Source organism: Somniosus microcephalus, chromosome 16 (genome assembly GCF_052327205.1).
Source record: "Somniosus microcephalus isolate GS21.2 chromosome 16, FLI_Smic_1.0, whole genome shotgun sequence".
Classification (NCBI taxonomy): Eukaryota; Metazoa; Chordata; class Chondrichthyes; order Squaliformes; family Somniosidae; genus Somniosus; species Somniosus microcephalus.
The window spans coordinates 100,973,383-100,985,783 of NC_141002.1; the positions used below are offsets into that span (position 1 = coordinate 100,973,383).

At 45.4% G+C, this 12,401-nt stretch overlaps 1 protein-coding gene across 2 annotated transcripts in view; it reads left to right on the top strand.

Annotated features, from left to right (window-relative positions):
- syt1a (synaptotagmin Ia) overlaps positions 1-12,401 on the top strand; it is a 651,724-nt gene that overhangs the window by 268,944 nt on the left and 370,379 nt on the right. For both annotated transcript variants that reach the window (XM_086009557.1, XM_086009558.1), the window contains exon 2: positions 1,329-1,371. The gene's annotated coding sequence lies outside the window, so the exon portion shown is untranslated. The remainder of the gene's footprint in view (positions 1-1,328; positions 1,372-12,401) is intronic.

The following is a 12,401-nucleotide window of genomic DNA, read 5'->3' on the forward strand; positions in this document are numbered from 1 at the left end:
CAATTCTTACACCTGGTAAAAGCAGCGTAAGGCCTGCTTTTACCAGGATAAGAGTAGAAAAAAGTTTTTAAAACATTTTTTTCACTGATTTATCATTTACAAATACTTTTAAAAAGGTAAGTTTATTTTTAGCCCCCCGTAAAATACTTTAATTATTTTTTTCAAAAAATTAAATTTTTGTTTAAAATGCTTAATTTATTGTAATTTCAAGTCATTTTAAAAATGTGATTTTTTTAAAATGTATTTAAAGTTTTTCATTGGTCTCCATTCATATATTTGACAGGTCTTCCTGTCAAGTGTATAAAGGGAGATTCCCTTCTGTGATTGGCTCCCCAAGCCCAAGTGATCCCAGGGACGCTGCAAACTACCTGCGCCTCTGGGATACGTGGGCCCTGCACACTTCAAGTTTGGTGAGGCTCAGGAGCGGAAGTGTGTGCGTCCAGGTAGTCCTCAGGTGAGGGCGCAGATTTTTCCAGATCGCAGGCCTCCGCCCGCGGGAAAATACGGGCCAATATCTTATGTATGCACACATTTCCTGTATGCAAAACCATACTTCCTGTTGTCATACTTATGTGTCAACTTCTTTCCATTATAAATTCCTATGTCCAGATTTAGAATGGAAACTGCCCATGTAAACTTGTCACGCTGTAATTACACCCCCCTGACAGTAGAGGCACTGTAGTTTTTTCCATTTATGGAATGTGGGCATCGCTGGCAAAGCCAGCATTTATTGCCCATCCCTAGTTGCCCGTTGAGAAGGTGGTGGTGAGCCGCCTTCTTGAACCCCTGTAGCCCGTGTGGTGAAGGTGCTCCCACAGTGTTGTTAGGGAGGAAGTTCCAGGATTTTGACCCAACGACAATGAAGGAACGGCCGATATATTTCCAAGTCAGGATGGTGTGTAACTTGGAGGGGATGGTATTCCCATATGCCTGCTGGCTTATTTAATTAACTGAATTTAAATTCCCCGGCTGCCATGGTGGGATTTGAGCTCGTGTCTCCGGATCATTAGTTCAGGCCTCTGGATTACTAGTCCAGTAACATAACCACTATGCTACCATACTGTAACTATCAAATCATAATGTTAAATCAATTTATTATATAAAAATAATAACTGAACGTATGACTTTTCAATGGGGACTGAACTATGCGCCCAGTCTAGTTCACTCCATCTTCTCACTCTTCTTTACCTGAAGACCACACAGGCGTGACTCTCCAAGTGCAATGCCATGAGAAATCCATTAGTACCTTATTAAAATAATCCAGACTGTGGTAGAGATTGGAGTTCTACAGATAAATGTTTGAAATATTTTTTTAAAATTTTTGATAGGTTAGAGTGGAAAGAAGATAGAGGAATTATTGAAGACACCACTGTAAGTATAAAATTAATTATGTCAATTTGCCAATTACCTTCAATCTGTGCCTTCTGTTTACCGACCCTTCTACCACTGGAAACAGTTTCTCTTTATTTACTCTATCAAAACCGTTCATGATTTTATTTACTCTATCAAAACCGTTCATGATTTTGAACACCTCTCCTAAATCTCCTCTTAACCTTCTCTGCTCTGCCTGCCCGAGTTAGCGCCTCTGAAACGCTACGGTTGTTAGCGATGAGAACAGTCAATGAAGTCCAGCCAAGCAATCGCTTATTTTCATTTCGTCGGAGTGGATTGTGATCCATTCATCCAATAATCCTCTTAGATGAGCGCTGAAGATAATCTCAGCAACGCCCATCACTTGATGGGATGAAGCGGTCAGGAGAATTCTGACTATCTCCTGTTATTTTTGCATTCCATTCACTGTAAGGTTTTTCAGATGCTGTTTGGACTGATGTAGACGGTAAGATAACATTAACAAGACAGACAAAACCTGCAACCTTGTATTAAAGTGATTACTGGAACTATCATCAGCTGATGTATACCGAGCAGATCTGTGCGTAGCTTTATTTGTTCTTAATCATTTGTGGAGAAAGATTAGGGGCTAGGTTACAGCACCCCGCTCGCTTACATGCAAAGCTTTTCGGGAATAATAGATCTTTGAGTTCAAATGAAAGGGATTTCTAATCACAGTGTTGGCCGTGGCTCAGTGGGTAGCACCCTCACCTCTGAGTCAGAAAGTTCAAGTCCCACGCCAGAGTCTTGAGTACAAATTCCAGACTGACACCCAGTGCAGTACTGAGGGAGTGCTGCACTGTCGGCGGTGCTGTCTTTCCGATGAGATGTTAAATCCAGTCTGCCCTCTCAGGTGGATTTAAAAGATCCCTCAGCCAACATCACTTAAAAACAAACAGATTATCTGGTCATTATCACATTGCTGTTTGTGGGATCTTGCTGTACGCAAATTGGCTGCCGCGTTTCCTACATTACAACAGTGACTACACTTCCAAAGTACTTAATTGGCTGTAAAGCACTTTGGGACGTCCTGAAGTCATGAAATGCGCTAGAGAAATGCAAGTTCTTTTATTCTTTGATGCTGTCCAGCGCTTTGAGAAACTGGTTGTATGGATAGGCTGATCTTTATTAAGTGAAAATGTGACAACAGATAGGTTCATCGTGTTGACAGAGACCATATGTTCAGTCCACTTAAGAAGCAACTCAAAGATCGTAGTAAAACATCCCAAGGTGCTTCACAGGAGCGTTAACAAACAAAATTTGACACCGAGCCACATAAGGAGATATTAGGACAGCTGAACAAAAGCTTGGTCAAAGAGGTAGGTTTTAAGGAGCATCTTAAAAGAGGAGAGAGCAGCAGCAAGGTTTAGGGAGGGAATTCCAGAGGCTAGGGCCCAGCCGAAGGCACAGCCGCCAATGGTGGAGTGATGAAATTAGGGGACGCACAAGAGGCCAGATTTGGAGGAGCGCTGAGATCTCAGAGGGTTGTAGGGCTGGAGGAGGTCACAGAGAGGGAGTGGAAAATCAGAATGAGAATTTTAAAACTGAGGCGTTGCTGGATCAGGAGCCAATGTCGGTCAGCGAGCACAGGGGGTGATGGGTGAACAGGAGTTGATGCGAGTTCGTAGACGGGCAGCAGAGTTTTGGATGAGCTTAAGGTTTAAGTTGGGAGGTCAGCCTGGAGAGCATTGGAATATTCAATTCTGGAGGTAACAAAAGCATGGATGGGGGTTTCAGCGGCAGATGAGCTGAGGCAGGGACGGAGGCGGGCGATGTTAGAGAGATGTGGAAGTAGGCGGTCTTGTGATGGAGAGGATATTATTTTAATTGAGCTGTCAGCAGGAAGGTGAAATTCTGCACTGGGAGTGCGATTCAAAAAGTTGCCCCTTAACTATCAAAAGTACAGAAACAGGACTGATTCTAGTAACATCTGTCTAAAATCGATCTGTACAAGATTTCTGTTGTAGATAAACATTGTGCGGATCCTGTTTTAAATGAGCCGTTACAGATATGGTTCATTTTAAAGGAATTCCAAAAGCGTAATCAATATTCATTATGGATTGGACTTTCAATTGCATTGCCCAGGCATTGGAAGTGGTGAATTTACCATCGATCCCTGGTCCCTCTTGTGAGTTTGAAGGTGAATTCAACGCCCCTGAGCTCCCCGCAGGGAGCCACGCCGGCCGGGAATGCAGACCGGAGAATCGGCCCTCTCTCCAACCCATGCCCCCTTCGAACCCAGCGCCTCACTGGGAGCATGGGAACGTTGAATTTCATTCCATTTACTGTGTACTTGCAGAGGTAGATTTTATTAATGAATGCTACTGGAGCAGAGCCTCCCAGCAGGAGCTCAAATTCTTAAACCCTGTCCTATGATGCTACCAAATGAGCCATGGCTGACACCGTAATATGCAACGCTTTACACTTGTTATTATTGAATCTCATTTGTCTGTCTGATTGCACAGCCGGCCTCAATACTTCCGTGGCTCACTTTTGCTGCATGCTCTGTTTTTGCTGCCCATCTTGTTGCAGTGTCTTCAGTGAACCTGACAAACTTGCAATTAGAAAACATAGAAACAGAGAAATATAGGAGCAGGAGTTGGCCATTCGGCCCTTCGAGCCTGCTCCGCCATTCAATATGATCATGGCTGATCCTCTATCTCAATATCATATTCCCGCTCTCTCCCCATACCCCTTGATGCCTTTTGTGTCTAGAAATCTATCTATCTCCTTCTTAAATATATTCAGTGACTTGGCCACCACAGCCTTCTGTGGTAGAGAATTCCACAGGTTCACCACCCTCTGAGTGAAGACATTTCTCCTCATCTCAGTCCTAAATGTCTTACCCCGTATCCTGAGACTGACTCCTCATTCTAGACCCCCCTTCGATATAGAATCTTACAGCACAGAAGGAGGCCATTCAGCCCATCGTGCCTGTGCCGGCTCTTTGAAAGAGCTCTCCAATTAGTCCCACTCCCCCCTGCTCTTTCCCCAGAGCCCTGAAAATTTTTCCCTTTCAAGTATTTATCCAATTCTCTTTTGAAAGTTACCATTGACTCTGCTTCCACCGCCCTTTCAGGCTGCGCGCTCCAGATCACAACAACTCGCTGCTCCTTATCTCCCCTCCCCCTCCCAACCCCCGGTTCTTTTGCTAATTCAACAATGCAGCTCGGAAGCATCTGAGGCTCAAAGACCCCTTCTGGATTCCGCTCAACACCGACCCCCCCCACCTCCCCGCCCCCCCCCGCCCCTCCACCTCCCGCTCTCCCAAGTCTGGCATTGCAGCTCTCAAGAGCCATCCCTGTTTCCTGTTTTCTTTGCAAGCCAACTTTCTCCGGCCCCATTATCTACCCTGGATTCCTCTGGCTTTTAGTTTAATTTCTTTGTGCTAAGTGCAGTTCAAAGCTCTGAGCTGCTGCGGCTCTATTATATCGAGCAGCACGATGCACGCTGCACTCTGCCTCCGTGAGGATTCCAGACCGTGTGTAATTAACCCCTGTGTACAGTGGCAGAATGCTCTTCACTTTACTGATGTGGTGGGTTTTTTGGAAAATGCATGCCGGGAGTTGGGTTCAGAAATACAGCTGCAATGCGCAATTAGAGGAGATCTGTTGATGGAGACTAAAAACATTTATTTTTAATTAATTCTCCGGATGTGAGTGTCACCGTCAAGACCGGCATTTATTGCCCATCATCTAGTTGACCTGAGTGGCTTGCTAGGCCACTTGAGCCAGTTGCGAGTCAACATAAAGGCGATATATAAATTCAGGTTGTTGTTGTTGAGATCTGAGAGTCCATATGGAGCCAACAACTCCATTATTGTTGGACCGGGATGGTAGACGGTGGGTTGATGGACCTTGGTCTTATTACGTGTGGCAATCGCTATGTTTCTGTATGGTAATCTGCAATGGCTTTTTTTTTTGTAAAGTTGCTAGAATTTTCAAGGCCTTTCCATGTTGCTCACCTGGGCCATGTTGATCCCATCTTAAAGATACAGGGAAAGGGTAGGAAAAAATCTCAGTGAGCGAGTGGTCAATCTATGGAACAGGCTCCCCGGGGAGACAGTGGAAGCAGTTAGTGTCGATTCATTCAAATGCAAATTTGATAGATTTCTTTCAGAAAATAAAATTTTGGGACACCGTACATGTATAATTGGAGACACGACATGTGGTGAGTGCAGCGAGCTCGGGAGGAATGGGTGACTTTGGACCTCTGGTCCCCAAAGCTCTCCACCACTGGGGGTTTTCTCCACCTCATGTCTGGGTCTGTTGTAGACACATTGATCGAGATTGATCGCTGTGATTGGTCAACAACTCCATTGTCGTTGGACCATGGGACTACCAGGAAGGTAGAAGGCGAACTAGACGGACTTTGGTCGTCTAGCAATTCCTCTCTTCCTAAATGAGATTAGATAGATAGCCCCAGTTGAAGAACTAGCACCAGCACAGGCACGATGGACCGTTGTCCTTCTTCTGTGCTGGAATGTTTGTGTGAAAATCAAAACATTGGAAAGATACTATGGCCAAAGGAGAACAGTAAGAATGGTCCTCTGTAGCACTGGAGATCAGGGCAGTGATTTTCTCATTGGCACTTGTTTGTTAAGCAGCCAACAGGGCAAAGTACATGGGCAACTTGCATTTCTATAGCGCCTTTCACAACCTCATGACATCCCAAAGCGCTTTACAGCCAATCGAAGTACTTTTGAAGTGTAGTCACTGTTGTAATGTAGGAAACGGGCAGCCAATTTGCGCACAGTAAGCTCCCACAAACAGCAACATGATAATGACCAGATAATCTGTTTTAGTGATGCCGATGGAGGGATAAATATTGGCCCAGGACACCAGGGAGAACTCCCCTGCTCTTCTTTGAAATAGTGCCATGGGATCTTTTACATCCACCTGAAAGGGCAGACAGGGCCTCGGTTTCACATCTCACCCGAAAGACGGCACCTCCGACAGTGCAGCACTCCCTCAGTACCACCCCTCCGACAGTGCAGCACTCCCTCAGTACCACCCCTCCGACAGTGCAGCGCTCCCTCAGCACTGCTCAAGAGTGTCAGCCTAGATTTTTGTGCTCAAGTCTCTGTAGCGGGACTTGAACCCACGACCTTCTGACTCAGAGGCATGAGTGCCACCCACTGAGCCACGGCTGACACATGCCTCAGCCAACCACGACCAATGTTTTGTCTAATTGAATTAATGGGCCGAAAATTGGGCAGGTTCCTTTAGGGGCGGGCAATCCTTCTCACCCAATCCCCCTCTAAATGCCCCACCCAGTTAGTTATTCAATGGCTAAGTGCAGAAGAGAAAAATCAGCCCCTTATAAACCTGATACTCAGTGGAATAGCAAAGATTTACTCTTTCTACTGTGTTATCAAGAGTTATATTTAATAAAATTGCCATTGTAATGCATTTTTATTTTGTTCAGATTCAATCCTAAACTATACAGTTACATTAATGGGCCAGTTGGATCTCCAATCAGAAAATTCACCTCATTAAGGGAGTCCAGAACTAAGGGCCATCAATATAAGATAGTCACTAACAAATCCAATAAGGAATTCAGGAGAAACTTCTTTACCCAGAGAGTGATGAGAATGTGGAACTCGCTACCACAGGGAGTGGTTGAGGTGAATAGTAGATACATTTAAGGGGAGGCTGGAAAAACACATGAGGGAGAAAGGAATAGAAGGATATGGTGATGGGGTGAGATGAAGAGGGGAGGGAGGAGGCTCGAGTGGAGCAGAAACACCGGCACGGACCAGTTGAGCCGAATGGCCTGTTTCTGTGCTGTACATTCGATGTAATTATCTTCCATTTCTAGTTTAGATGTTCCTTTTAAATGACAAAATAATTGTGTGCGGGCACCAATCAACTTTAACCCTTTGAGATCTGAAAGCCCTTGTTAGCGCAGGACTTCGGAGTGTATCTTTTGATCTTTACCTCAATCCCTCAGCACCCTGATTGTTAACAGCACTTTCCCCATCACTGTAAGGGTTTGTTTGTACTCCCCACTCTGGGTGTCGGTGTAAAGCAATCAAGTTATTAACATAATAAATGTAGCCTGAATCTAGAGTCGGGACAGGACCAGAGGAGCGATCTGATCGAGGTGTTTAAAATGTTCAAAGGATTCGATAGGGTAGATAGGGAGAATCTATTTCCTCTGGTGCGGGAATCAAGAACGAAGAATCATAATCTCAAAATTAGAGCCAGGCTCTTCAAGAGCGAAGTCAGCCAGCACTTGTTCACACAAAGGGCAGTGGAAATCTGGAACTCTCTCCCCCAAAAGGCTGTGGGTGTGGAGGTTAAACACCGGCATAGGCCAGTTGGACGGAATGGCCTGTTCCTGTGCTGTAAGTTCTACGTAATTCTCTGAATAGAAGGGCTACGTCCCTCAAAATGAGCTTGTTCGAGGGTTTTGTGTTGTTGGATAGTAGCCGTTTCAGGCAGGACAAGCCCACCTGTCCACTGAGTTCCCTTGGTGCTTTTCTAATAACCCTGAATCCCACTTAGAAACACAGAAACATAGAAAAATAGGAGCAGGAGTCGGCCATTCGGCCCTTCGAGCCTGCTCCGCCATTCAATATGATCATGGCTGATCCTCTATCTCAATACCATATTCCCGCGCTCTCCCCATACCCCTTGATGCCTTTTGTGTCTAGAAAGCGATCTATCTCCTTCTTAAATATATTCAGTGACTTGGCCTCCACAGCCTTCAGTGGTAGAGAATTCCACAGGTTCACCACCCTCTGAGTGAAGAAATTTCTCCTCATCTCAGTCCTCATTTTAAGCGCCTCCTGATACTTGCTGACAAGAAACTGTCTGGTTCCTTGTTGAAACCCATTAAGGTTCCTTGCTTCTCCGCCCGAGCCAATAATCTGCTCCACACACTGACCACCCGTTTAGTAAATAACAAATTCCTCCTCACACGTTCTTTGGCTATCCATAATTTGTAAATGTGGTTGAGGCTCATTGCCCATGCTATGCTTTACCTTACATGGTGGGGAAGGAGAGGAAGTGATGCATTTCAAGGCCTCAAAGCCTGGCAGACAGTTGATTTATTCTTCTTTATTCTCTCCTCATTTTTCAAATTAGTTCTCTCCCAGGCGGCACAGTTTGGTGTCGCTGCACGCAGTGACACGGAGAGGGATAAAAAAGGGCTTGATACGTTAGCCAGGTTATCATAGGGAGGGACCCTGCCGAGACCAGCTGTTCTACAAAACATGGAGCAAACATTCAGGGATCAGTTCCATGTTTTGCCCCCCACCTCCCCAGAACATTCTAGAAGTCTGCCTTATCATTGGAGAATTGCCTTGGTATGAGAGATAGTCCACTTGACTGGAGATCACAAAGAATTGTGGTTATTTTTGAAAAATGTATAGTTTCTCCTCATTTTAGGCTCCTCCTGACACTTGCACCATGCCTTGGCTGAGAGGGTTTCACGCATCAGAAGAGGGTTACGTAGAGTGCACAGCACGCAAACAGACCATGCGGCCCAACCAGTCCATGCCTGTGTATACGCTCCACTCCAGCCTAAAGCATTATCTGCTGTAGGTGAGGTTTGAACTCACAACCTCAACATTTCTCGAGCCTGATACTGTCATATCGGCACCGCAGAGCTAACCGACTGCACCACTCGAGCCACGCAGGGGGTAGAAGGACTTTGCACTCCCGTCACGTTAAGAAGGCAAATGGTATGTTGGCCTTTGTAGCGAGAGGGTTTGAGTACAGGAGCAAGGATGCCTTGCTGCAGTTGTACAGGGCCTTGGTGAGAGCACATCGAGTATTGTGTGCAGTTTTGGTCGCCTTATCTGAGGAAGGATGTTCTTGCCATGGAGGGAGTGCAGCGAAGATTCACCAGACTAATACCTGGGATGGCAGGAATGACGTATGAGGAGAGATTGGGTCAATTGGGCTTATACTCGCTGGTGTTTAGAAAAATGAGAGAGGATCTCATTGAAACTTATAAAATTCTAACAGGACTAGACAGACTAGATGCAGGAAGGATGTTCCCGATGGTGGGGGAGTCCAGAACCAGGGGTCACTGTCTAAAGATAAGGGGTAAGCCATTTAGGACTGAGATGAGGAGGAATTTCTTCACCCAGAGGGTGATGAACCTGTGGAATTCTCTACCACAGAAGGCAGTTGAGGCCAATTAATTAAATATATTCAAGAAGGAGTTAGATATATTTCTTAAGGCTAAAGGGATCAAGGGATATGGGGAGAAAGCAGGGACAGGGTACTGAATTTGGATGATCAGCCATGATCGCATTGAATGGCAGAGCAGGCTCGAGGGGCCGAATGGCCTACTCCTGCTCCTATCTTCTATGTTTCTATGTTTCTATGTCACATGAGGCTCTGAGTTGGGAGCGCGAAAGCTGAAAAATTTCCACCGTGAGATTCACGCTATAGCTGTCTACTAGAAGGTGCACAAAGGCTGAGATCCAAGTCCATTCACTCTATGCTTTCCCTTCCCTCGGTCCCTCCAGATCCACACCCTTGCACTCAATCGGCAGCTAATTTGGTTTCTCTGGGTGCATGAAGTATTACAATTTCAGTCAGTCCTTGTCTATGCTCCATAAAATATGTATGTGTGTGTGGGCGTGTATGTGCACCGGGCAGGCCAGAAGAAGATGAGATGGGGAATATATAGCTAGATTCCACCAGGCCCTAGTTGGACCTCTTTAGAGGCTGTGTCTCAGTCTCAGCTGTGCAGGGTGTTGGGCCGAATGGCCTGTTTCTGTGCTGTAAATTCTATGTAAAAGTTGGATATTGGGCAGAGAGTGTCTAATACTTGTATAAACAAGCTGAGAAGACAAAGAAACAGCAGCTCATGGAGATTGGCAGATCCAGAACAGAAGCATCAATTCTATCACTTAAGATTCTCATCCTTGTTTTCAAATCCATGGCCTCCTCGCCCCTCCCTATCTCTGTAACCGCTTCCAGCCCTACAACCCTCTGAGACATCTGCACTCCTCCAGTTCTGGCCTCTTGCGCACCCCTGATTATGATCGCTGAACCATTGGCAGCCGTACCTTCAGCTGCCTGGGCCCTAACCTCTGGAATTCCTTCCCTAAATCTCTCCGCCTTTCCACCTCTCTCTCCTCCTTTAAGACGCTCCTTAAAAATCTACCTCTTTGGCCAAGTTTTTTGTCACCTTGTCTCCTTATCTGGCTCGGTGTTTGATTACGCTCCTGTGAAACACCTTGGGACGTTGTACTACGTTAAAGGCGCTATATAAATGCAAGTTGTTATCGTGGAGAGTGGTGTCTTGTTTAGTGCGAACACAGGTTTCAGCTGCAACCATCAAAGGACCATTTAACGAAATGGAGAAATTCCACTCGCGTACAATGTTTTTGAAATTCTACCATTACTTTGATTTACGGGCGTTGGGGTGGGTTCTCTGTCAGAAAAAGAAATCTAGATTGAGGGAAGGAGATTGAAAGATAATGTGAGAGAGGGAGGGCGAGAGAAAGAGAGCGTGCTGATGTGGATAATCAAACTGGTAGTTTTACTTTTTCCCTTACACATTCGAACAGGAGCAAATCATTGGACAGCCTTGAATGAGAAAAGGCTATTTAACCCACCAAGACTGTTCCTTCACGAATTATATAAGAATTAGGAGCAGGGGTCGGCCATATGGCCCCTCGAGCGTTATCAAACAGAATTTGACACCGAGCCACATAAGGAGATATTAGGGCAGGTGACCAAAAGCTTGGTCAAAGAGGTAGGTTTTAAGGAGCGTCTTAAAGGAGGAAAGAGCGAGGTAGAGAGGCGGAGGTTTATGAGGAAATTCCCAGCCATGTTGCGGGTTGAAGGTTTTCCTGTGCCTCACTGGTCATGGTTGAGTCTCACTGTCTTAGCTCACACACACCAACACCCTACCCACCCACGCACACTGGATTTCCAAGGGAGTGTTTACACTGCAACCTCAAGGTTTTGTGATGCAGGAGGGTGTTAAGTTTGTAGTCCGGAGTCAGAGCTGAACTGGCCCTAGGGAGAGATGGACTGAGACTCCCTGTGAGGGTAGTCTGACACCACACAGTTAAAGAAAAAGAAAGATTTGCATTTATACTGCCCCACTCCAGAGACCTGAACACATAATCTGAGCTGACACTCCCAGTGCAGTACTGAGGGAGTGCTGCATTGTCGGAGGTGCCATCTTTCGGATGTGACGTTAAACCGAGGCCCCGTCTGCCCTTTCAGGTGGACATAAAAGATCCCATGACCACTATTTTGGAGAGCAGGGGAGTTCTCCCTGGTGTCCTGCCCAATATTTATCCCTCAACCAACATCACTAAAAAACAGATTATCCGGTCACTATCACGTTGCTGTTTGTGGGAGCTTGCTGTGCACAAATTGACTGCAGCGTTTCCTACATTACAACAGTGACTACACTTCAAAAAGTACGCCATTGGCTGTAAAGCGCTTTGGAGCGTCCTGAGGTCGTGGAAGGCGCTATAGAAATGCAAGTTCTTTCTTTTTTCACTGGAGTCCAGAGATTGGAAGGTCTGATAAAACTGAATGGAGCAATGGAGAAATGGCTCTTTATCGAGATCATCAAAATTAGTGTTGGAGGAGGAGACATACGAGTCAGGAAGGTCAGCTTTGGTTTGGAGAGTCTGTGACGGTGCCAAGAGGAAATAAAGAGAGCAGGTGTGAGTAACGGCGTTTCAAAGAGGGTGCGGAGTTGATTAGCATACTTTAGTGCAACATGATCATTAATACTGAATGATTTACAGCTTCCTGTCGCTTTCATCAAAGTCAAAAAATACTTCGTTAAGCTTTAGTCGTTAAGATTCCCATGTTCCACGGGCATTCTTTATCTAAATCCGGTCTGGATCTTTTATGTTTGTTTGTGTTCTGCGGATTAACTAAGACAACAGTCACAGAACAACATTTTTCCCCAAAGATGCATTAAACGTTAAACAGAGTCAGAAATTTAACGTTTACATGATTCAATTTGCATATCTTAATTGACTATTAATTACACATCAAAGCTTATCTCCTACTCGT